The sequence below is a fragment of the Aedes albopictus genome, chromosome 1 (assembly GCF_035046485.1).
Source record: "Aedes albopictus strain Foshan chromosome 1, AalbF5, whole genome shotgun sequence".
In the NCBI taxonomy this organism is placed as follows: domain Eukaryota; kingdom Metazoa; phylum Arthropoda; class Insecta; order Diptera; family Culicidae; genus Aedes; species Aedes albopictus.
Genome location: NC_085136.1, coordinates 260,282,578 through 260,308,241, shown reverse-complemented (window position 1 = coordinate 260,308,241; position 25,664 = coordinate 260,282,578). Strand labels below are relative to the sequence as shown.

General features: G+C 41.8%; 2 protein-coding genes across 2 annotated transcripts in view; both read right to left on the bottom strand.

Annotated features, from left to right (window-relative positions):
* LOC109402353 (uncharacterized) overlaps positions 1-19,122 on the bottom strand; it is a 128,213-nt gene extending 109,091 nt beyond the window's left edge. Inside the window, exon 1 of the mRNA XM_019675022.3 lies at positions 18,268-19,122. The gene's annotated coding sequence lies outside the window, so the exon portion shown is untranslated. The remainder of the gene's footprint in view (positions 1-18,267) is intronic.
* LOC115269359 (uncharacterized) overlaps positions 1-25,664 on the bottom strand; it is a 763,799-nt gene that overhangs the window by 702,390 nt on the left and 35,745 nt on the right. The window lies entirely within an intron of this gene.

Genomic DNA, 25,664 nt, shown 5'->3' with positions numbered 1-25,664 from the left:
AGAATCCTCTCCGAATTATGTGGAGAATCCTCTCAGGGTTCTGTGGAGATTCCTCCCAGGATTATGTGGAGAATCCTCTCAGGATTCTGTGGAGAATCCTCTCCGGATTCTGTAGAAAATCCTCTACGGATTCTGTCGAGAATATTCTCAGGATTCTGTAGAGAATCCCTTTAGTATGCTGTGGAGAATATTAAGATACCATTCAGTGTATCGTTTATGAAAAGTTTCTTGTTAAAATATCTTCTGAAACATCGATTTACGCTTTAACACGAGCTCCTATTTACTAAGAATTCCTATTTACTAAGAATAGTAGGGGCCCATGTAGGGGACCTATCTTCCAGGAAACGGAACATTCCTAAGCAAGCTTTCAATTTAGTCAACGTAGTCGGCGTTCACCAAAAGTTAAGCCAATTACCAGGAACCGAAAATTTACCTTAGTGGTGGATTTTGACCACAAAAATACGCTCTCACGAACGAACAGCAGGAGTCTTCCGCGAAGAAAATGGCTGCCCGGATTGAAATAAGGAACATTAGGATACTATACAGTGTATCGTTCATTAAATGTTTCTTGTTAAATTATAAAAAAACGCTTATTTTATTCACACGGTTTATTGTGAAAACACTATTATACAAGAATAAATTATCGCAGAAATCCGTAAGGAATTTCGAAACATTAATATACTATACAGTATATAGTTGATCAATGATAGTTAATATAGCTCTTGTTCATGAAACTTCTTGATAATACAGCTTTAAAAGCCATTTACGCATTCATACGGACTATTGGAAAATGCAACCCGAATAGATATTCGAATCATTATGATACTATACAGTCTACCGTTAATGTAAAGTTTATCATGAAAAAATGTTTTAGAATTGCCCTAGTTTGTCTACAAAAACATTTCTTCAAATATTAGTTCTCTAATTCCTTCTTCTTCTTCTTCTTGGCGTAACGTCCTCACTGGGACAAGGCCTGCTTCTCAGCTTATTATTAAGATATTCTCCAGCGACTTTCACAAGGCTATCTGTAGATATTTCTCTTTGAAGCTTACGTTACAATTATCGATTTTTCTGGCACATTACCAAGAATTCATGATTAACCTTATTATGAAATTGCATTTGAAGCAAAATTTTGTAATAAGCTACGTCGTATAACTTTTAATCCACTTTTATATTATTTTAGAATAACAATAGAATGTACCATCTTTTCACACGTCATTTCTATCGGGGAAAACTCTCAAGACACGCGACGAACGCGACACAATCCGATTATGTTTCAAACGGTAACAGTCGAGGCAACGGCGTCGTCGTCACCTTTGGTGCATGCATACCTATATTTGTTCTGCCAACAACAACGCGGGAGGTGCTTTCACAGCGATACGGCGCTGATTGACGGAAAGTGGAAACCGGTGTGAGGAACATTTTAATCCTCAAAGATGTTTACTCTACTTCGCTCACTCTCTCTCTTCTAAGAGTTGCGGTGGGAAATTGTGCTTTGCCACAAGCTGTCGGATCGAAACTGCTGCTTCTTTCGATGTTTGAAACAGATACGTGTGGAAATTTTCGCAACTCTGAAGTGGAGGCAATTGAAAAAGTTTAATTTTTTGAGTTGATAAGTGAAAACATCAAAATTTGTTGATTATGATGTATCTTTTGAATCATATGGGTTATGGTAGACCGCACTGAGAACATTGAAGTGTGAGAGAATTTGCAACAGCAAGCAAAGGAGGCAATGATAACAATCAAGATGTTTTTAAAGACAATATCAGGCAATGTTAATTTACAAAAGTAAGAACTTCATTCATACCATAAGATATATGGTAGCAGCACTTCGATGTAGTGTTGTATCTCATGAAACCCAGGAATTGGTTCTGAATGACTTTAAGAAACCTTGATTGATTGAGATGATAATGTTTCTTAACTATATGAGATATGGTAGCATAAGAATAAATTTTCTTAAGTTGATTATAACTTACGCAATACTTTATCATGTTCCCGCAATAGTTTATGGTACATACCTAGAAAGAAAAGAAAAATATTTGTTAAATAAGCGAACAGAAATGACAAAATATAGAAAATAAGTTGAAACGTTAACAACAATTTAACTCATTTGACAGTTATTTACTGTGACAAACATTATGAGAATCATAAGAAAACTATAAGTAGTAAAGTAAATCTTCCATTTTGCTCTAAAATAGACCACCGTCAACACCTCATATTACAAATTCCGTATTGATTGGAGAGGATTTCGGAGGGAATCCAGAGAGGATTCCGGAGAGAATCCAGAGAGGATTTCGGAGGAAATCCAGAGGGGATTCCGGAGGGAATCCAGAGCGGATTCTGGAGGGAATTCAGAGAGGATTCCGGAGGGAATCCAGAGAGGATTCTGGAGGGAATCCAGAGAGGATTCTGGAGGGAATCCAGAGAGGATTCTGGAGGGAATCCAGAGAGGATTCTGGAGGGAATCCAGAAAGGATTCTGGAGGGAATCCAGAGAGGATTCCGCAGGGAATCCAGAGAGGATTCCGGAGGGAATCCAGAGAGGATTCCGGAGGGAATCCAGAGAGGATTCCGGAGGGAATCCAGAGAGGATTCCGGAGGGAATCCAGAGAGGATTCCGGAGGGAATCCAGAGAGGATTCCGGAGGGAATCCAGAGAGGATTCCGGAGGGAATCCAGAGAGGATTCCGGAGGGAATCCAGAGAGGATTCCGGAGGGAATCCAGAGAGGATTCCGGAGGGAATCCAGAGAGGATTCCGGAGGGAATCCAGAGAGGATTCCGGAGGGAATCCAGAGATGATTCCGGAGGGAATCCAGAGAGGATTCCGGAGGGAATCCAGAGAGGATTCCGGAGGAAATCCAGAGAGGATTCCGGAGGAAATCCAGAGAGGATTCCGGAGGAAATCCAGAGAGGATTCCAGAGGAAATCCTGAGAGGATTCCGGAGGAAATCCAAAGAGGATTCCGGAGGAAATCTAGAGAGGATTCCGGAGGAAATCCAGAGAGGATTCCGGAGGAAATCCAGAGAGGATTCCGGAGGAAATCCAGAGAGGATTCCGGAGGAAATCCGGAGAGGATTCCGGAGGAAATCCAGAGAGGATTCCGGAAGAATGCCAGAGAGGATTCCGGAGGAATGCCAGAGAGGATTCCGGAGGAAATCCAGAGAGGATTCCGGAGGAAATCCAGAGAGGATTCCGGAGGAAATCCAGAGAGGATTCCGGAGGAAATCCAGAGAGGATTCCGGAGGAAATCCAGAGAGGATTCCGGAGGAAATCCAGAGAGGATTCCGGAGGAAATCCAGAGAGGATTCCGGAGGAAATCCAGAGAGGATTCCGGAGGAAATCCAGAGAGGATTCCGGAGGAAATCCAGAGAGGATTCCGGAGGAAATCCAGAGAGGATTCCGGAGGAAATCCAGAGAGGATTCCGGAGGAAATCCAGAGAGGATTCCGGAGGAAATCCAGAGAGGATTCCGGAGGAAATCCAGAGAGGATTCCGGAGGAAATCCAGAGAGGATTCCGGAGGAAATCCAGAGAGAATTCCGGAGGAAATCCAGAGAGAATTCCGGAGGAAATCCAGAGAGGATTCCGGAGGAAATCCAGAGAGGATTCCGGAGGAAATCCAGTGAGGATTCCGGAGGAAATCCAGAGAGGATGCCGGAGGAAATCCAGAGAGGATTCCGGAGGAAATCCAGAGAGGATTCCGGAGGAAATCCAGAGAGGATTCCGGAGGAAATCCAGAGAGGATTCCGGAGAAAATCCAGAGAGGATTCCGGAGGAAATCCAGAGAGGATTCCGGAGGAAATCCAGAGAGGATTTCGGAGGAAATCCAGAGATGATTCCGGAGGGAATCCAGAGAAAATTCCGGAGGGAATCGAGGAGGATTCCGGAGGGAATCCAGAGAGGATTCCGGAGGGAATCCAGAGAGGATTCCGGAGGGAATCCAGAGAGGATTCCGGAGGGAATCCAGAGAGGATTCCGGAGGGAATCCAGAGAGGATTCCGGAGGGAATCCAGAGAGGATTCCGGAGGAAATCCAGAGGGGATTCCGGAGGGAATCCAGAGAGGATTCCGGAGGGAATTCAGAGAGGATTCCGGAAGGAATCCAGAGAGGATTCCGGAGGGAATCCAGAGAGGATTCCGGAGGGAATCCAGAGAGGATTCCGGAGGGAATCCAGAGAGGATTCCGGAGGGAATCCAGAGAGGATTCCGGAGGAAATCCAGAGGGGATTCCGGAGGGAATCCAGAGAGGATTCCGGAGGGAATTCAGAGAGGATTCCGGAGGAAATCCAGAGAGGATTCCGGAGGAAATCCAGAGAGGATTCCGGAGGAAATCCAGAGAGGATTCCGGAGGAAATCCAGAGAGGATTCCGAAGGAAAACCAGAGAGGATTCCGGAGGAAATCCAGAGAGGATTCCGGAGGAAATCCAGAGAGGATTCCGGAGGAAATCCAGAGAGGATTCCGGAGGAAATCCAGAGAGGATTCCGGAGGAAATCCAGAGAGGATTCCGGAGGAAATCCAGAGAGGATTCCGGAGGAAATCCAGAGAGGATTCCGGAGGAAATCCAGAGAGGATTCCGGAGGAAATCCAGAGAGGATTCCGGAGGAAATCCAGAGAGGATTCCGGAGGGAATCCAGAGAGGATTCCGGAGGAAATCCAGAGAGGATTCCGGAGGAAATCCAGAGAGAATTCCGGAGGAAATCCAGAGAGAATTCCGGAGGAAATCCAGAGAGGATTCCGGAGGAAATCCAGAGAGGATTCCGGAGGAAATCCAGTGAGGATTCCGGAGGAAATCCAGAGAGGATGCCGGAGGAAATCCAGAGAGGATTCCGGAGGAAATCCAGAGAGGATTCCGGAGGAAATCCAGAGAGGATTCCGGAGGAAATCCAGAGAGGATTCCGCAGAAAATCCAGAGAGGATTCCGGAGGAAATCCAGAGAGGATTCCGGAGGAAATCCAGAGAGGATTTCGGAGGAAATCCAGAGAGGATTCCGGAGGGAATCCAGAGAAAATTCCGGAGGGAATCGAGGAGGATTCCGGAGGGAATCCAGAGAGGATTCCGGAGGGAATCCAGAGAGGATTCCGGAGGGAATCCAGAGAGGATTCCGGAGGGAATCCAGAGAGGATTCCGGAGGGAATCCAGAGAGGATTCCGGAGGGAATCCAGAGAGGATTCCGGAGGAAATCCAGAGGGGATTCCGGAGGGAATCCAGAGAGGATTCCGGAGGGAATTCAGAGAGGATTCCGGAAGGAATCCAGAGAGGATTCCGGAGGGAATCCAGAGAGGATTCCGGAGGAAATCCAGCGAGGATTCCGGAGGAAATCCAGAGAGGATTCCGGAGGAAATCCAGAGAGGATTCCGGAGGAAATCCAGAGAGGATTCCGGAGGAAATCCAGAGAGGATTCCGGAGGAAATCCAGAGAGGATTCCGGAGGAAATCCAGAGAGGATTCCGGAGGAAATCCAGAGAGGATTCCGGAGGAAATCCAGAGAGGATTCCGGAGGAAATCCAGAGAGGATTCCGGAGCAAATCCAGAGAGGATTCCGGAGGAAATCCAGAGAGGATTCCGGAGGAAATCCAGAGAGGATTCCGGAGGAAATCCAGAGAGGATTCCGGAGGAAATCCAGAGAGGATTCCGGAGGAAATCCAGAGAGGATTCCGGAGGAAATCCAGAGAGGATTCCGGAGGAAATCTAGAGAGGATTCCGGAGGAAATCCAGAGAGGATTCCGGAGGAAATCCAGAGAGGATTCCGGAGGAAATCCAGAGAGGATTCCGGAGGGAATCCAGAGAGGATTCCGGAGGAAATCCAGAGAGGATTCCGGAGGGAATCCAGAGAGGATTCCGGAGGGAATCCAGAGAGGATTCCGGAGGGAATCCAGAGAGGATTCCGGAGGGAATCCAGAGAGGATTCCGGAGGGAATCCAGAGAGGATTCCGGAGGGAATCCAGAGAGGATTCCGGAGGGAATTCAGAGAGGATTCCGGAAGGAATCCAGAGAGGATTCCGGAGGGAATCCAGAGAGGATTCCGGAGGAAATCCAGCGAGGATTCCGGAGGAAATCCAGCGAGGATTCCGGAGGAAATCCAGAGAGGATTCCGGAGGAAATCCAGAGAGGATTCCGGAGGAAATCCAGAGAGGATTCCGGAGGAAATCCAGAGAGGATTCCGGAGGAAATCCAGAGAGGATTCCGGAGGAAATCCAGAGAGGATTCCGGAGGAAATCCAGAGAGGATTCCGGAGGAAATCCAGAGAGGATTCCGGAGGAAATCCAGAGAGGATTCCGGAGCAAATCCAGAGAGGATTCCGGAGGAAATCCAGAGAGGATTCCGGAGGAAATCCAGAGAGGATTCCGGAGGAAATCCAGAGAGGATTCCGGAGGAAATCCAGAGAGGATTCCGGAGGAAATCCAGAGAGGATTCCGGAGGAAATCCAGAGAGGATTCCGGAGGAAATCCAGAGAGGATTCCGGAGGAAATCTAGAGAGGATTCCGGAGGAAATCCAGAGAGGATTCCGGAGGAAATCCAGAGAGGATTCCGGAGGGAATCCAGAGAGGATTCCGGAGGAAATCCAGAGAGGATTCCGGAGGGAATCCAGAGAGGATTCCGGAGGGAATCCAGAGAGGATTCCGGAGGGAATCCAGAGAGGATTCCGGAGGGAATCCAGAGAGGATTCCGGAGGGAATCCAGAGAGGATTCCGGAGGGAATCCAGAGAGGATTCCGGAGGGAATCCAGAGAGGATTCCGGAGGGAATCCAGAGAGGATTCCGGAGGGAATGCAGAGAGGATTCCGGAGGGAATGCAGAGAGGATTCCGGAGGGAATCCAGAGCGTGTGACGATTAATTCAATAATAACCCTACAAGATTTACCGTAACATGAACTAAAATTATCTGAACCTCTCAAGAAAGCGCAATGTTTCCACCAGTCTAGACAAGGAAAACACAAACCATTCGAAGTGTTACGACGAGAGCGCCCTACTGCAGCATTGCATTACATTCTTGAACCTTGGTCACACCAAACCGCAACAGCTCACGGCACAGCAACGACAAGAATGGAGCGAGGAATAATAGGCGATTCGACGCGAAGAAGACAAAATTGGTGTTTTATCACTCTTGTTTACATCTATCTCTAGTTGCGTTGCGTTGGTTCGTCTTAGGTACGTAGGTACGTTGCCGACTCTCATTGCGTGCGGGTTTTCCTGTGGTTAAAAGCACTGCCACAATGTGCAAGGTTGCACTGCACGTTGCACCTGTCTGTGTGACGTGTGCACTTAGTGATTCGTTTGATAGTGCAACTTTTTTACTTCAAATAACTAGGAATATACAATAAACATTATGTTTTGGTTCATTTTTCTGCTAATAAATCTTAATGGCAGTTCCACTATACAGTTAATAGATTACATAAAGTTCAAACTATTAAATGCTTTAAAAAAACTATGGACAAGAAGATATTTTGTGTTAAAAGTTATTTTGCCAAATGTTTTTTAATCGTGGAATAATTCTTTACCATTATTTTGATGATACATGGTAACTACACAAAACATATTGTAACACAATGAGATGTTTTATACCTCAGTGGAACGTTGTCATTAAAACTGATGCCGTTTTTCTTTTTGAACCTGGGTTGGAACTGGATTGGCGGAAAATGTGTAAACAAACAACGTCAAACAAAGTTTAGTACAAGCGAAACCGAAGTCGGGTTGGGGTTGAAACTGTGATCTGATCCAGTTCCAACCCAGGTTGGAACTGGATAATAAAGAAAAACGGCATGAGTAAACAACCTCTCCGACACGCAAAACCGCTTTCCACTGTCAAACCATCTATAAATCGCATTACCCTAGGTCACACATACACCCATGCAGCACTGGAGAAGACCGAGCAGAATCGGTTTCCCAAACGACTACAGAAACAGACAGAATAAAACTGGAACGAGCTCACCACCACACTGCAGAAGCCGAAACTGACAGCATTTCGCTTCTCTCTGGAGCCGATATTCCACCAAAACAAACCTAACCTCAAAAAAATCCATCCGAGCAGCAAGCAGCACTAAACCAAACAACTGCGCCTCAGTGTGTGTTGGTGCTAGCGTTTCAATAGTGTCTCTCCCCTTGTATCGAGGGAGCTGTTTCAGTTCAGCATTCCCTCTTTGGTATGGTACTTTATCAACGTTTTGTTGGTCGTTCGTTCCCATCGTTCGTTGTTCGTTGTTCGTTCGAGTGCGCAGCGATCCGCTCGGTCGGCGGGTATTCAATTTCAGATCTATCTATCCACCACATCCATCGCAGCAGCAGCGCAGTCTTTCGTTCGTTCGTTCGTACCTATAGCAACGAACGAACGAACGAGTATAAGCGAGCGAAGATGATGAGAAGCACTATATTAGTAGTGCTGTATACAGCACCGCAGTAGGCAGCCAGCCAGGCGGGACCCTTTCGATCATCATCGTCATCGTAATCATCATCATAGGCAGCCGTCATCATCGTAGCAGCAGTCGTTCGCTCGATGGCCGTATGCTATGCCTGTTTATGGGACGGTTAGGGTGATCCCTTTCGTTAGGTTGTATGACATGAAACTATGTCCATATTAGGTACTTGGTATGAAAAATGGCAAGCTACGGAGTAATAGAGATTTTATCTAATTCCCGTCTAGTTAAGCAGCGTCCAATAATGATCGAGTTTATTCTTGCAGGTCGCCTAATGTCTCATGGCGAATTTGTATCAATTACTAATAATTAGTAATATTTATAAATAAGCTTCCATGCCATGTAAAAAAATATTGAGAAAGAACTATAGTTTCCTTAAAACTGTCCCTTGATTTCTGTTTCCATCTAGTCCACGTCTATTTTAGGCAACACCTGAATTCAATTCTCGGCATATCTTCTACGTGACACTATGGTGTATAGGATGGTCAAAAATTATGATTTGACCGTAGGTGTTTATTCTACAAGACGGTCAACTTCTTCGCAATCCACATCAGTATGTTTTTGAATTGAGATGGATGCAGCTTTTGAATAACGACCTAAATATTTCAATTAATATTTCTGCCCACCAGTGCAACGAAGAAATATTTTTCTGTGGTTGTGAAATACGATGTTTCGTATGCAGAAAATCCATGCAACCATTTGCTTGCATCCTGCGTAGACGAAGACAACTTGTTGTTTATATTTTACCGGCGAGAAAAAAAATGATTTATTTTATTAATTGAACTGCTTCTGCTGTAGTGATATCAAACATTGGAGTGCCACAGGGCTTTTTTGAGGTGTGAATTGAAGATTGGTTCAACAAGAATGAATCTGGTGAGATGCAAATTGAACGGTTAGGAAGAAAAATTCCGCTGGCTGCTGGTTTGATGCGGTTGCCTTCGTCGTACGCAAAACGAGAAAAAAAAATCAACTCGTAAGAAGAGTGAACTGGAAGCGTGAAATTTCTCGTAATTATTCGATCTTTTTGCTTCCATCTGATGAGCCATTGACTAATAAAAGTTGAAATATCTGTTATTATTGGCTATTTCTCGTCTGATATGACGGGAATTAGAGAATATAACGAAGTAGATTTCTACCCTACTTCCATATGATGCCTTTGTGGTGTATAATTTTAAATTGGAAAATAATTACGATCACAGTTTTTAAGTTACGTAACTTCACGCGTCAATGACAGTTTCTGAAAACTTGGTGAGCACATTTCATATTACTTCCTTCATTCAAATATGCTACAGATCAATTTCATTTTTTGGCGTGAAGAAATCGAACTAGATTTTACTCATAAATTAAGTTTTACATACACTACCCGTCAAAAGAACGGACTCGTTTGAAAAACCACAGCAACACTTAGTTGAATATTACATCACTTTGGAAGGTTTAGCGTCACCTGAAAACTACTAAATCCATGCAATGGCTGAAGATCGCAGTAAACCTGTACTGAAGGTCAATGGCATCCGGAAGGTTAACAGTTTGATTCGCGATTTTGAGCACGATAGCAATTTTATTCGCAATTATGCCGCTAGGGCTAGGTCATGCTAATGAGCATGGAAAAGTTAGCATATTCAACACTAGTTGTATTTCACGATCTCGAGAGCGTTCATGATTAACAAAATTTTTAATCATGATTAATCATTGATGATTAAAATTCTAATTTCGATGATTATTGATTATGATTAATGATTAATTTGATTTTTAGGATGATTAAAGATTATGATTAATGATTAAAATTGGTTTTATCTGTGATTATTGATTATGATTATTGATTAAAAACGGCTCATTGATTAAAAATCATGATTAATCATGATTAATCAATCATAAAAACTAGAAATGAATAAAAGGTTTTGTGCTGTTAACAATATTTTTGAAGTTTCAAAAGTAAAAGTTTCTTTGTCTGGGAGATTTTTGAAAAAAGAATCACACCTAGAACAGCATTTGAACCAATTTAAGTTGGATCATATATTTTATATGGTGAATCATTTTTGGTAATGAATGATTAATGATTGATTAATTCTTTTTCCTTATGATTATGATTACTGATTAATGATTAAATTGCGAAATCAGTGTGATTAAGATTAATGATTAATGATTAAATAAAATTTTTTAGTGATTATGATTAATGATTTTTGATTAATCTTAATCATTAATCATTAATCATGATTAAATTTATGATTAATCATTAACGCTCTGTGTCTCGATAAAATGGAAAGCTCGAATCTTCGGCAAAGTTGTTCTGAATGTCGTTGGCATCATTAAGGCAAAGATTTAGGTTCGCGATTCTGCCGGTAGAAAATGCTAGTGGTTGGTCCGCAAAATGACGCTAATAAGTAGGTATGAAAAAAACCAGTGGCGATTCCCTAACCTCAAATCTACCTGTTCAATGAATGCAAATTCTTGATTTCTCACAATAAATTCGCTTGTAATTTGTAGAAAATGACGATAATAGCCGTTTCCGACCATTTTCAATTTGATTCTGATCCTGAATTCTCCGCAAATGCAACTTTTAGGGTCGTTGAACAGGTAAAAAGTGAGGTAACAAGACGCCACTGTAAAAAAACACCAACGAAGGCCTGGGTTAAGAACTGCCGGTCGGAAAGGATTCCCAAGTTACAATGAATGCTGAACAGTGAGAGTATTGACAGAACATTAGCTGGTTAATGGTGTAAATGGCTGAACACAATGACAGCTGAATGTTGGTCTGAAGTATGGCTTGTTCAACCTCTTTAATCAGCAATACATAGATGACTGAAAAAGTTGAATAGAATATTATTCATCTGGGTAACCAGCTTTAAAAAATACGCCAACCAGCAGAATTAATCATCTGTTGTTCAACCTTTAATCAAATAATTTTTGACAGCTGACCCAAGCATATTTTCGTGTAAAGTCCACAACCCTTCTTCAGTCTCAATACAGACTTAGTTCAACTTATGTTCTTGACTATTCAGACTCAACAAATATTGCTCTTGTTTTCGAGGATATGTATACAATTGTGTGTGATGTAGGTGCTAAGGTGAGTGATTATAAATCAGGATGTTCGAGTTCAATTCCCAGTTTTCCCACAGAATTATGTATACATTCCTAAATATCTCTTCTGAAAATAGACGCAGCTAATGGTAAAAATAGGCTCACGAAAGTATTTTTATTTTATTTTACGCAATTAATAAGTTTAATTGATTACTGATTAAGCGCATATTAAGCCTTAAATCAGTGTTGGGAAAGATTTGAGTTTTGTGAAACTGGCAACACGGTTCAGTGCCGAAGCAGAAAGTAAACTGTTGTGGTAAGAGGTGGACGTAGTGCGAGTGAAGATAGCAAAATGTAAGAGAGTTTTTAGCATTAATTAATTAGTTTATTTTATAGTATAATAAATTATGTATTTCCAGCATTGAAGCTGCTCCAACCAAAGCTGCTTTCAATTTTTGTCTATTCGTGCCGAAGAAAGTCCACCCCGCAACAATCAGCCTTCCAGTGAATCTCGAATCAGCTTAAGGCGAACCTGGAAGCATTTTCTCATTTTTTTGGTTTTTGATTTTTTATTAAATAACAAAGCAATATATTCAAAATCGGGTTTCGTGCACATGTAGAGTATGGATCAAAGTATATTCTGAATTTGTTTGAGGTGAAAAATGTTTTCCATTTTTGCAGAAACCATTTTTTTTTTGTAATATGTTGTTCAAAAATGGTTTCTAGAAAAACGAAAAACATTTTCCACCACGAAAAAAAATCAGGAGATACCCTGATCCATACTCTACATGTGCACGAAAACCGATTTCGAAAATATTGGAAGCTGAATAAAGGATTGTACCTCTTGTGCTCAGCTTTTGTTGAAATGAAGGCTGGATAGTTGGAGAAACGTTTGTACAGCATCAAATTGTTACCTGGATTCCTTCGGAGCATCGTCTCTTCAAGCACTGTACCCAAGACATCCTCTCGAAATTCCTGCGCAGGAGCTTCTTCTGAAATTCCTCTAGGAATTTCCCCGAGGTTTTCTTAAGAATTTTCTACGGTAGTTCTATCAAGATTTTTATTTTCTGAAATTCCTCTAGGAGTTCCTCTTAGTACTCCTACAGGAGTTTTTCTTATAGGATACCAGCAGTAGTTCTTCCAGGGACTTTTTATGACATTCATCCATGAGTTTGTTCTGGAAACCATTCAAAAGTTTCTGTTGCATTACCTCCTTAATATAAGAAATTTCTCCAGGATTTCCTACTTGGTTTCTTCTAAGAATTAAATCAGGGTATACACCACGACATCCAACTGGAAATCCGTGATTCTTCCGTGGTTCTTTCTGAGAATCCTCCAGCGGTTTCACACGAGACCAAAGCGCTGTTTTCAGGACTTCTTTTCTGGAGGTTTTCCCGGGACCTCTACAGTAGTTCCTCATGAGATTTTTCAATACGCTCCTCTAGAGGAAATCCACAAAGGATTCCCGAGGAAATCCTGTGCGGTTTACGGAGGGAATACAGAGGATTCCAGGGGAAACTCAGAAGATATCCGAGGGAATTCAGAGAGGATTCCGGAAGGAATCCAGAGAAAATTCCAGATGGAATCCAGGGAGCATTCCAAATCGAATCCAGAGAGCATTCCGGATGGAACCCAGGAAGGAGGGAATCCAGAGAGGATTCCGGAGGGAATCCAGAGAGGATTTCGGAGGGAATCCAGAGAGGATTCCGAAGGGACTCCAGAGAGGATTCCGAAGGGAATCCAGAGAGGATTCCGAAGGGAATCCAGAGAGGATTCCGAAGGAAATCCAGAGAGGATTCCGAAGGAAATCTAAAGAGGATTCCGAAGGAAATCCAGAGAGGATTCCGAAGGAAATCCAGAGAGGATTCCGAAGGAAATCCAGAGAGGATTCCGAAGGGAATCCAGAGAGGATTTCGGAGGAAATCCAGAGAGGATTCCGAAGGGACTCCAGAGAGGATTCCGAAGGGAATCCAGAGAGGATTCCGAAGGGACTCCAGAGAGGATTCCGAAGGGACTCCAGGGAGGAGTCCGAAGGAAATCCAGAGAGGATTCCGAAGGGAATCCAGAGAGGATTTCGGAGGGAATCCAGAGAGGATTCCGAAGTGAATCCAGAGAGGATTCCAAAGGGAATCCAGAGAGGATTCCGAAGGGAATCCAGAGAGGATTCCGAAGGGAATCCAGAGAGGATTCCGAAGGGAATTCAGAGAGGATTCCGAAGGGAATCCAGAGAGGATTCCGAAGGGAATCCAGAGAGGATTCCGAAGGGAATCCAGAGAGGATTCCGAAGGGAATCCAGAGAGGATTCCGAAGGGACTCCAGAGAGGATTCCGAAGGGAATCCAGAGAGGATTCCGAAGGAAATCCAGAGAGGATTCCGAAGGGAATCCAGAGAGGATTCCGAAGGAAATCCAGAGAGCATTCCGAAGGGAATCCAGAGAGAATTCCGAAGAGAATCCAGAGAGGATTTCGAAGGGACTCCAGAGAGGATTCCGAAGGGAATCCAGAGAGGATTCCGAGGGGAATCCAGAGAGGATTCCGAAGGCAATCCAGAGAGGATTCCGAAGGCAATCCAGAGAGGATTCCGAAGGGAATCCAGAGAGGATTCCGAAGGGAATCCAGAGAGGATTCCGAAGGGAATCCAGAGAGAATTCCGAAGGGAATCCAGAGAGAATTCCGAAGGCAATCCAGAGAGGATGCCTGAGGGAATCCAGAGCAGATTCCGCATGGAATCCAGAGCGGATTCCGGAGGGAATCAAGAGCGGATTCTGAATTGAGTTCAGTTAGGATTTTAAATGGAATCCAGTGTGGACTTCGGATAGAGTCCAGAGTGTATTTCGGGGGAAATCCAGAGGGGACTCCGGAGAGGATTCCAAAAAAAATCCAGACAGGATTCTGGAAGGCATCAAAAGAGGATACCGGAGAGAATGCAGAGACGATTCCGAAGGAAACGCAGAGAGTGAGTATTCCGGAGAGAATCTAAAGAGGATTTTGGAGGCACTCCGAAAAGGATTCCAGACGGAATCCATAGAGAATTCCGGTGGGAATCCAGAGACGCTTCCAGGAGGAATTCTCAGAGGATTCCAGAAAGAATTTAGAGAGGATTCCGGAGGGAATCCAGAGAGAGTTCTGGAGGAAAACCAGAGAGGATTAGGGAGGGAATCCAGAGCTGATTCCGTATGGAATCCACAGCGGATTCCAAATAGAGTTCAGAGAAGATTCCGGAGGGAATCCAGAGAGTATTCCGGAGGGAATCCGGAGCGGATGTCGGAAGAATCGAGACAGGATTCTGGAAGGCATCGTGAGAAGATACCGGAGAGAATGCAAAGAGAATTCCGAAGGAAATCCAGAGAGGATTCCGGAGGGAGTCCAGTAACAAATTGGCTTTATGAAAACACGTTTTTACATCTTAATGGTGTCACAGGAAATAACGAGTTTTGAAAAATAACGAAGCATAGGAGGGACGTATCCAGGTTACGCTCGCAGGGCTACAATATTGACACCGTATTTGCCCGCGAATTCCTCCAGCATTTCGTTCCATAAATTTTGTAGCAGTTTTTCCCAGGGAAGTTTCTCGGCGTTAATTGAGACGTTCTACCAGAAGTTTCTTCTGTGATTCCTACTGGGATTCTTGTAAGAGTTTTTTCCGGAATACCTTTAGGAAACTTCATGGGATTGCTCTAGGTAATGTTTAGGAATTTCTCCTGAAGTTCTTCTAGAATTACTCAAGGGGTTCCTTCTGGAATTTCTCTAAAAATGTTTATGGGATTGAATCTCGTAGGAATATGTTTGGTTATCTCTTGGAATTCATATTTGTGGGGATCTCTCAAGACGTTTCTTTACATAAACTCATGGAATTCTTCTAAAAGTGCTTTCTTAAGGTATTCTGGGCTTTTTCCAGATTTTTTTTCTGGGATTTCTTCAGGTAATCTACCACGATTCTACTTGGTTATTTTAGTTATGAATTCGATGAGAAATTCTTGGTTGAGAGTTCCTTACCCCTCAAAGAGTTCCTTCTGCGTTTCATCCAGATGCTCCATTTGAAATTCCTGCATGAATTCCTTCAAGGTTTTCTCCAGAATTACCGATAATTCTTTCGAGATTTTTTTTATCGCGCCAGAAACTGTATCTGAGATTTCTGCAGGAATTTATTTTAGAGTTCGTACAAGCGTTCCCAGAATAACAACAGGAGTTCTTAGAATTACTGCAGAATTTCTTACTAGAATTCATCCATGACTTTGTTCTTGAGATCCTCCAAGAGCTTCTGCCTGATTTTCTTCTGAATTTTCTGTGACAATTCTTCAGGAATTCCCACTGTGTTTCCTCGAAAGGTTCCTACTGGGATTCTTGCAGGAGTTTCTTCAGGAAATCTTCAGGAGTTCCGTGAATTCTACAGAACATCAGAACTGAGTTGTCTATTCCTGCAGGAGTTCCCTTGAGAGTTTCTTCAAGAATTTCTTATGATAAGATCAAGATTTTTTTCTGAATTTTCTTCAGAAGTTCTATGAGATCTCCAGAAGTTCCTTCTGGAGATACTTCAAGAGATTTTTTCTGGATATCAGATATCTTAGATATCAGCAGGAGTTCTGTTTTGCGATTCCTGAAATATTTACTTCTGGAATTCAACTATGACTGTGTTCTTGGAATCCTCCAAAAGCTTCTGCTGGATTTCCTCCTAAAGACTGGGTTATCTTCAAGAATTCCATCGGGGAATCCTGTATGAACTCTTTCTGAAAATCTTCAGGAATTTCTTCTGGGAATTCTCCGGAACATCCTTCAGAAATCCTCCAAAGTCTTTCTGCGAGCCCTTGTTGACTTCTCTCTTGAAAACTTCCAGGAGTCCTTTCTGGTAATAATTCAGGAGTTCCTTGTGGAAATCTACCTGGAGTTCTATCTTTAAACAATCCAGGTGTTCCTGAGGAATCTATGGAGCGAATCCCTAGAATAATCCTTAGAAGGAATTCTCGGAGGCTACCTCATTCTAAGCTGCTGGAGGAATGTACTTCCGATGTAAGTAATTTGTAATTGCACAAAACCCAGCAAAGTTTCTCCCGTATTTTTCTAGGGATTTCCGCAACAGTTTCCCCAGGAATTTTGTTTCAGAAGTTTTAACACAAATGCTCCAAGGGTTACTTGCTGGATTTTTCAGAATTTCTTTCAGGTCCAGGTTATAGAGGTTTTACAGGATATCTCTAGAGCATCCTCTGGGATTTTTTTACAAAAAGGTTTCCCGGGGTTTCTCCAAAAGTAATCTCCCAATAATTTTGCCTGGAGCTTTTCCCGGGACTTCTGCAGCAGTTTTTCACGCAATTCTTCCGGAAGCAATGTTTTCCTAATCTCTTGAAGAGTTCTTGAACTCAAACGTATTTTGTAGTATTCAATCAACAGTGACAAATGTGTATAGTCATCTCTTAATTTCTATTAGTCATCTCTTAATTTCTGATACATTTCCGGAAAGGACTAACAAAATCTTGACGAAGTTTCCGACAGACAAAGAGGAGAAATATCGAAAGATTCCGAGGAAACGATTTTTACAGAATCCTGAAGAGGATTTCGAAAGAATCCTGATAAAGTCACTGAACAGGATTCCGGCAGACTCTTCAAGATGATTCTTCTCCTGAATTTTCCGATTTTCAATAAAATTTCGGCAAAATACTCTGGAGGATTCTTACAGAATCTAGAGCAGGATTTTATACAGAATCCTTAGAGGTTATTGAACAGACTCTTCATAAGAATTTCTGAAGTATTCCGACAGATGATCCTCATAATGATAGAGAATCCTGTAGAGAATTTTAAGAAAATTTTCAACGTGGTTCCGACAGAACACTTACAGAATACGGACTGCATCGATGACCGTACAAGAACAATCAAAATTGCATAGACAACCCTGAGAAAGGGACTTGGGAATAACATTCCATCCTTACTTCATGTTGTCAGTACTGGCGCCGGCCACGTCCTTACGGCCATCGACAAAGGGATGGAATGTTATTAACAGAATACCGACTGGATCCAAAAGAGATGTTCTATAGATTTCTCGGAACATTCTGAAAACAACGAAGGCGGCTTCCTATAAAGAACTTTGCCTATATCCTTAGAATTCTTAGGAAACCTGCGACACAATCCTCCGAAGGATTGCGAGAGAGTCTTCAGGAGAATCCCAAAATAATTTATACGTGGAATCTAATAAAATTCTGAAGATTCGTTGGAGTATTTTGACAGAATACTGAAAAGAACTCCGACATAAGTATCAGAAAAATTTTAATAGAATCTTTACAAGAATTTTGACAGGATTCGGAAGAATATGTTGACAGACAGTTTTCTGGAATAATTCTGACCCTGAGAAATCCAAATTTCAAGGTTTCAAGTTCAATGGAAATTTGAAAAAAAAAGCCGCACCCTAATGTTCCGCCATCCATCGCACAGTGAGCCGTCCGACACGGTGGTGAACTTTTTTTGTTATCTTTCTTCCTCTCGCCCGCCCGCATTGCTTTCGCATGCACCAGCAAGCGCAACCAACCCGCCCCGCTGCCACCACAATCGTCGGTCATCATCGTCATCAATAACATCATTCAGCTGTTTATCCCCGCGAATAAACGCCGCCTGCTGCAATGTAAACTGTCAAAATTGCATCTTAGTCAGTGGCGTTTATGAGGCACAGCTCCTCGGGCCAAACGGAAAACGAAACTCCAACAACAACAACAACAACAAAATTGCATCTTGGTTTCTCGGCGACGGATCAGAGTACGGTCGCAGTAGGTCGTCGAAAAAAGAGCGGTTCATGTTCGGTTGCTACGTGACCGAAATAGGGAAATCTCGCTAGAACGAGGAAAGAGGTCTTATAACTTACCATTTGTTGCCGATTAGCTGGGGGCTGAATGAAGAAAGTATCCAAGTTTGCTGAGCCGGAACCGGTCTGGCGGCGTTGGTCGCTGCGCTGCTGCTAAAGGTTAATCCGAGAGGTCTCTCGTCGGTTGGAAATTTCCGCACTCTTGACTTCCCCTTCTGCTCTCCACAACACAAAGATGTCGGTGCTTCACACAATACAATACTTGATTCACTCGCTTTGGAGCTGGACCGCACTGACAGGGCCCCACAATTTTCACTCGTCACACACAATTTCTGGCTTCCAGCACCGGAGTGAGCTCTTCACCGCTCCGCAACGAAACACCGAATTTCGCTTCTTTTTTGCTTTTTGTTGGAACGCTAACCAGCACTTTCACAGCAACCAGCAGCAAGCAGGCGAGGCGCGAGGCGAATCAACTGGCTGGATGTGGTAAAACACAGCAATCGTCGACTCCACACTACACTCGGCACACAGAGAGCACACACAGAAGAACGAAACGAACGAACGGTGGGAATGATGGTGATCGAAGGCGACGACAACGGACCGGAAATTATCCACCACGCACTCACAGCCGAACGGAATAGGGCGGCCGCCTTGAGAGCCTGGCCAATGTTCCGCGAGGGCACCTCACTCTACTCCACAGACCGACACGGGATGCGTGGATTAAACAAAAAAGGGACACAACTTCTCTAAAACACAGCAACGCAACAGAAGAAACGCGCAACGAACGACGAAGACGACGACGAGCAGCGTCCGAAACGAACGGAAATCAACCTCTTTTTTCGCATTCAACGGTGCGACGACGAACGAAGGTTGGCCGTGCGGCGGGCAGTAAAGCAAGCAGTCAAACAACACGAACAAGTTTAGTGTGACGGTCGACTCGACTCGACACGGACGGACGACGGGGCACACTCACTCACACAGCCAGCGATGTGAACTGGCTTTCTGTGGCGGGGGTTCGATCAAATATTACGTAACGTAGAATTTGACAACTTTTGACGTCTTCCCTCCCCTATGTAACGACTTTTCTATGGAAAAGTAGGAAATTTTGTATGAAGCAGAACACTGCTGAACGCCCATCGCTTGGTGTCTTGTAATTCATGAACGATCCCCAGAGGCTGGCAGTCAGTGCACCAGGAGGCTGTGAGTCGCCGCCAGAAGACGACACGCACACATGCATGGATGGACACGCTAAAAATTACCATATGTAGTCGTTTTACAACGTTTCATTCGTTTGAGGACTATCTGTAGGGGAACTCAGTGTAAAATGTATCAATAATCATACCCTAGTCAGATCCGACGCAACTTCCCGGATAAAAAAATACCATTCATTACATGGTAAATATTATTAACATATGACTGGTTTTATTGTTCACAATAAAACACATAGGGTATATGTACCATTCCTTGGCCTAATTTGCAAGCCGCCTTCACAATTTTGACCATAACTCATGAATTAATAGCACTAGAAATAATATGTTGAGCCTATTACACACTCTAGGCAATGCATGTTTCACCAATTGGAAGTAAACTAACGTAAATATTCAAGAACTTACTTAATTAAGTTGAAAAGATTCGATGCGATGGTATGCAACGTTGGTCTATGGTACAAAAATTGGCCTATTAGTGGATACAACGTTGGCCTATTGCTTTCAATGCACTAGAACCACTTATTATCTCATTTTTTCAATATTTCTGCTGAAGTATTATCTCTGTTTGTTCACCAATTTTACTTGTAAATTACATTTTCGGAGCCAAATTTTCAAAAAACTGTAAATAAAATACTTAAATTAAAGTTTTTTCTTAATTTATTAACGAAAACAACGCAACTCTATTATTGTGTTAGATTTTTACAGTCACCGTACACAAAATCTTTCTTCCGGTTCGTTATTTCTGGTTCTTATGCAAGCAATGTTGTTTTCGTCACTTTATCGATATTCTTGACGTCACTTTACTGATGGGCCAAGATTTGGGTACATAGTGGAAAAAATGTCCTCAATATTCGGCCCACATTCAATTTGTATTATATTTATTATTCGTTGAAAACAAATATACAAATTCAAAATAGCGTCTTTGACCGTCTTATCAAATGTTGAGTTATTGAAAAGTTATCATGTGTATAGACTACCCACTTAGCCGAAGAATCATGGCGTCTACAAAAGCTAAACAAAGTGACATTTTCATTCAATTTCAATGCTCCAAAGTGCTAAAATTGAAACGAAATGTTACAGTTGTTTGCCAAATAGCTTTTCCGATATCCAGTTATGCGTATTTGTTTGAGTTTTAGGTTAACGTTGCGATAGGCCGAACGAGGGGACTATGCCAACGAAGCATCCCGATACCCTAGTAGATATATTGTTACTTTTTACAATAGAAATCAAGCCCATATAGTTCGTACAATAAGTGAACATTAGCTTTATTAGTGACTAATTGATTCGATTGTTTTTCAATAGTTCTATAATAATTTAAAATTACTATAAGTAAAAATAGATTTAGGTTGTTTTTAAATAGTTGCAAAAGTGCCTGCAAAGTTCTCATGGACTTCTTATTAAAAAAGTGTTTATTTCGCAATTACACTTGAAAACAATTCGTAACATATAAATAACAATAAATATTATTGTTGCTTGGATCATGTTTGTATAATCAAATACAATATCACTTGACATATTTTTTTTTGTTTTCGTTTTAAATTTGAGTACAGTAGATGTTTCGGTTATCGAATATTATTCGCTAAAACTTCAACAACTGACAGACGTCAAGCCGTGTTGGCAGAGGAAGCTCTCAATGAATAACTGAGGAAGTACTTATAGAAAATTAGCTGAAAAGCAGGTTTAGCCAAGTGAGGATAAATAAAAGAAAATCGGGTTAAGTACGGTTCCTTTGAATTCCACTAAGAATTTGCATCCTTTGACAGATACGTATTTCGACCTCAACTGTAAGGTCGTCTTCAGTGTCTTGTACTTGACTCGACTCCAAGACATTGAAGACGACCTTACAGTTGAGGTCGAAATACGTATCTGTCAAAGGATGCAAATTCTTAGTGGAATTCAAAGGAACCGTACTTAACCCGATTTTCTTTTATTTACAGATATTCCCCTAACAAGCCCAGGTTAATCATCATCAAGTGAGGATGTTACGACAAGAAAAAGATGAACAATGATTTTTCTAATGTTTTCCAATAAATTAAAGGAATCTAGTAAATAGTAAACTACTATTGATAACAATACAAATACAATTAGTTTAATGGGGTCAATTGAACCGATGTTAAAATAAACATGCAATAATATTTGTTGTTATGTAAACAGATTTCGCCTTTGAAAAACCAAAGAATTCATATTTCCCGGTAACATTTTTCTCCAGCATGTACAGATACTAATGGCCACATGAATTGTGAACGATTTATGGTATGGATCATACGACCTGAGGTCTGACTTGTGATATTTGGCAGTTATTTGAAAAGATCTTATCAACAGCTGCCAAGCAATACTTACCAGACAGACATCAGTGTTTGATTCTTATCATAAAATGTGCATATCATTCTGGAGGCCGTTAGTGCTCGTAAATGCTGGATATAAAAGTTAGCGAGAAATATAAATTCTAATGATTTTCAAAAGCGAAAACTGCTTAAAAATAACAACAAATATTATTGTATTTTTATTGTAACAACGATTCATTTGACGCCATTCAATTAATTGTATTTGTATTGTAAGAACAATGAAAAAACATTAAGATACATTGTTTTCTTTTGAAAATTGCCCTAAAAATGTCTCATAAAAACACAATACATTCCATTGTTTTTCGCGAAAAAGTGTATGAAAATTTTGTCAAAATTTTATGGTTAAGATACATAACGACCACCATTTTTTATTGTAAAAGTGCCATTTACCATTCGCCGAATGGTATAGAACAATAAGGGTGATGATGAGTGTGCTGTGTAAATTACAATACGTATAAAGGTGAATATTTTTCGAAAAAATTGTGTTGTAACAATAAAATTTATTGTATTTTTATAATATTTTTTATCAGGGTTGAACTACCTGAGTTGTCCAAAAAATGTCTCACGAAACCTAATGCAAGCCTATCCATATACGTGAGAACAAAAGATGTTTACAAAATTCTTACAGATAGATTAACACGGGAAATCTGAACACAAACCACTACCACACAGGAATTTGGATTGGTCAATGGCCACCATACTGCTCTGGATTCTAAGCTCATTCTCTACCAAGCTGATAAGCTCCTCCTGAGTCCTGGCACCAAGTTTCTTCTGATATCTAGTATGTAGGGTATTTTAACCAATAAATGGACCTTCTTTAGTTGAAGCACAGAGAACAGACATCCAAGCTAGAACAATTCTAGATTGAGTTTAAATAAGGGCGAAAGTAACATGAGAGAGTTCTCTTCATCGACTCTCTCTTCTTCAAATTAAAGTGACAAGATGCAAGTATGGTTGAACTTTTTAGTCATAAATCGCTAGATTGCGATGCAATCTAGCGTCTAAGGGAACGTTCAAAAATTACGTCCAACATTTTGGGGGGAGGGGGGGTCTAAGAAAGTGTGACAGTACGTGTATTAGGTATAGGAAAATAGCGTGACAGAGGGGGGAGGGTGGGGTCTAGAATTCCTGAAAAACGATGGATGTATTAAATGAATCTTCCTCAAGTGTAAAAAAGTTCGATTGAATTTGCATCTTGTCACTTTAATTTGCAGAAGAGAGAGTCGATGAAGAGAACTCTCTCATGTTACTTTCGCCCTTATTTAAACTGAATCTAGAATTTTTCTTTCGAACGCTGTGTAAGAAGTCAAATATTTTTAGCGTTGAGAACACTAGCGACACCTGAGCAGCAAATTGCCACAGTCAGTGGTGAATACGCATATCTAGATAAGCTTCATATAATTATGCATAATTTAAATTTTCGACCATTTATTTTTATTGCAAGGTATTGCTGACTGCACCCCAAATTGGACTGTCACAATAGTGTGCACACACCTTCAAAGTGTGATTGCAGCGCAGGGACACGTCGGATCGAGTTGAGGTCTTCGGTGCACTTATTCCTTATAAATGGAGGAATAAGTGCACCGAAGACATCGAGACGATCCGAGGCAAATGTGCACTTTTATCACACTTTTTAGACGTACCAAAAAAAGTGTGATAGTCCAATTTGCGATGTAGTCTGCAATAGTGTACATACTTTTTAAAGTGTGCAGCAGTTCGACGTTTGCGGAATAGGTCTTCTTTGTCTTCTTCACTCCGCCAGGTATGTTTATTGGCGTTCAGCTGCATACAAAAATGCTGAAACTAAACCTAATATAGTTTAAAAATAAGTTACATATTGTGGCCATTGTGGCAGCAATTGTGATTACATAAACCATAAATGAAACAATTTGCATTATTTTTTAATTTTATGGCAACCAAGTGTGTGAGTGCTTTTTAGCGTGAACCGAGCACTTTTGACGTTTGCGGAACGACTGCGGCGGTCGAAACCACCGCAACCCCGTTGGATTTTTTCTATTTTACCGCAATATTCACCACTGCCAACAACATGGGAACTTTGCGATAGCAGCGCCGCCACGGTGTTGCCACTTGTGTTGCCATTTCAAATAACCGTTAAATTCCTTACACAGTTTTGGAACTGGACTTGGATGTCTGTTCTCTGTGGTTTCGTGAGGCATTTTTCGGACAACTTAGACTTGTTTACATTTAGGCCTGTAGTACACAGGGTCAAATATTTGACAAAGAAAAGAACTCAAGAAACAACATCAGTTTGACACTAATGAAAATTCGATCGAGTCAAACAAGATGTTTGAGCATTGGTTTCTAACGCTTTACAAATTTGTTCAAATAATCAAAGTATCGCTTTCCAGACTAGTTTCATCACATGGAACTGCTGTTGTCTAGGGATATGAGCCATGGTCTCCCGTGGAAGTTTACCGGTAAAAACAGATTTGAGCGGGAAATTTGAGAATAATTCTGCATTAACATGTCTAAAGGGTCTAACTCGTTTTGTAAACAAACATTGTTTCTGTCGCTGTAGGGTCTATCTCGATCCACCCACGCATCTGGGGGCCGTTATCAGAAAGATCTAACTTCGCTCTTTCTGATAACGGCCCCCAAATGCGGGAATGGATCGTGATAGACCCCACAGCGACAGAAACAATGTTTGTTTACAAAACGAGTTAGACCCTTTAGACATGTTAATGCAGAATTGCTAGGGGTCCATTATAGGTTAAGGGTCCACTATTGGATAAAACTCCCTATCTTCTGCCATCCTGTTCGAACGTCCAATGATCAGCCAACATCGCACACCGTCACAATCACTTCAGATAAGGTCCCATTAAACGGGACAAATATTTGGACAAACAAGTCCAACAAATAACCAACACATCGTGAATCATAACAACCTTGGATAAATGTCGGACTTCAAAGGCAAATATTTGGCATAGTGACAAACAGTCTAATGGCACCTTTAGTTCTCAGCGCAGGTCCCTCAATAGGTAACACTAAACCATCAACGAATATTGAAGATCTACACTTGCTCTCGATACCTCAACGACTACTGATAACCCGTCGCGTCGCCTGTTTGCACCTCAACGTCTTGGTTTCGTCGCTTCCCAAACTCCACCAGGGTTTCTCTGCTTCCATAACGACAAAATTTAATGACACAGGTGAGGCTTTAGTCCACTCCGCAGGCACTGACAGATATCACTACCAGTTCAGTACCTCACCTCTAGGCACAAATCTAGGCACAAATATCCTAGAGCGGTTAAATGGGGGTTTTCCTATAGGGTGATTCCTGGAGTATGGTTCTGTTAAGAACGAATTAAAAGATGTTCTAAGATATCCAAGAACTTTGGTTATCCAAGGACTTTCGCGAGTAAACGCTACAAGCGTAATTGATGCAGTGTAGCTACGTTACTGATACATGGCAACATCCAACAGGTCCTTAGAGCATAGTTCTGTAGATACGTAATTTTCAAAGATATTATAGAACCTTCAAGAACTTCCGCGAGTACAGGCCTGAAAATCTACGAGCGTAATCAATCAATTGTTTCTATATTACTGATGCGGTGTAACATCTATGAAGCATAGTTCTGTAGAAAACTATTTTCCAACTTCCGCGAATAAAGGATTTAAGATCTACAAGCGTAATAAATGGATTTTTGATACATTACTGATATTTTGTAACATCCTACATACAGGCCCATGGAGCATAGATCTGAAGAGAAGTTATTTTCAAGGATATTCTAGGACGTCCAAGAACTTCCGCGAGTAAAGGCATTAAGATCTGAAAGCGTAATAGATAGATTGTAGTCACATTACTGATACGGTGCAACATCCTACAAGTCCTTCTTAGAGCATAGTTCTGTAGAGATGTAGTTTTCAAAGATATTCTAGGACC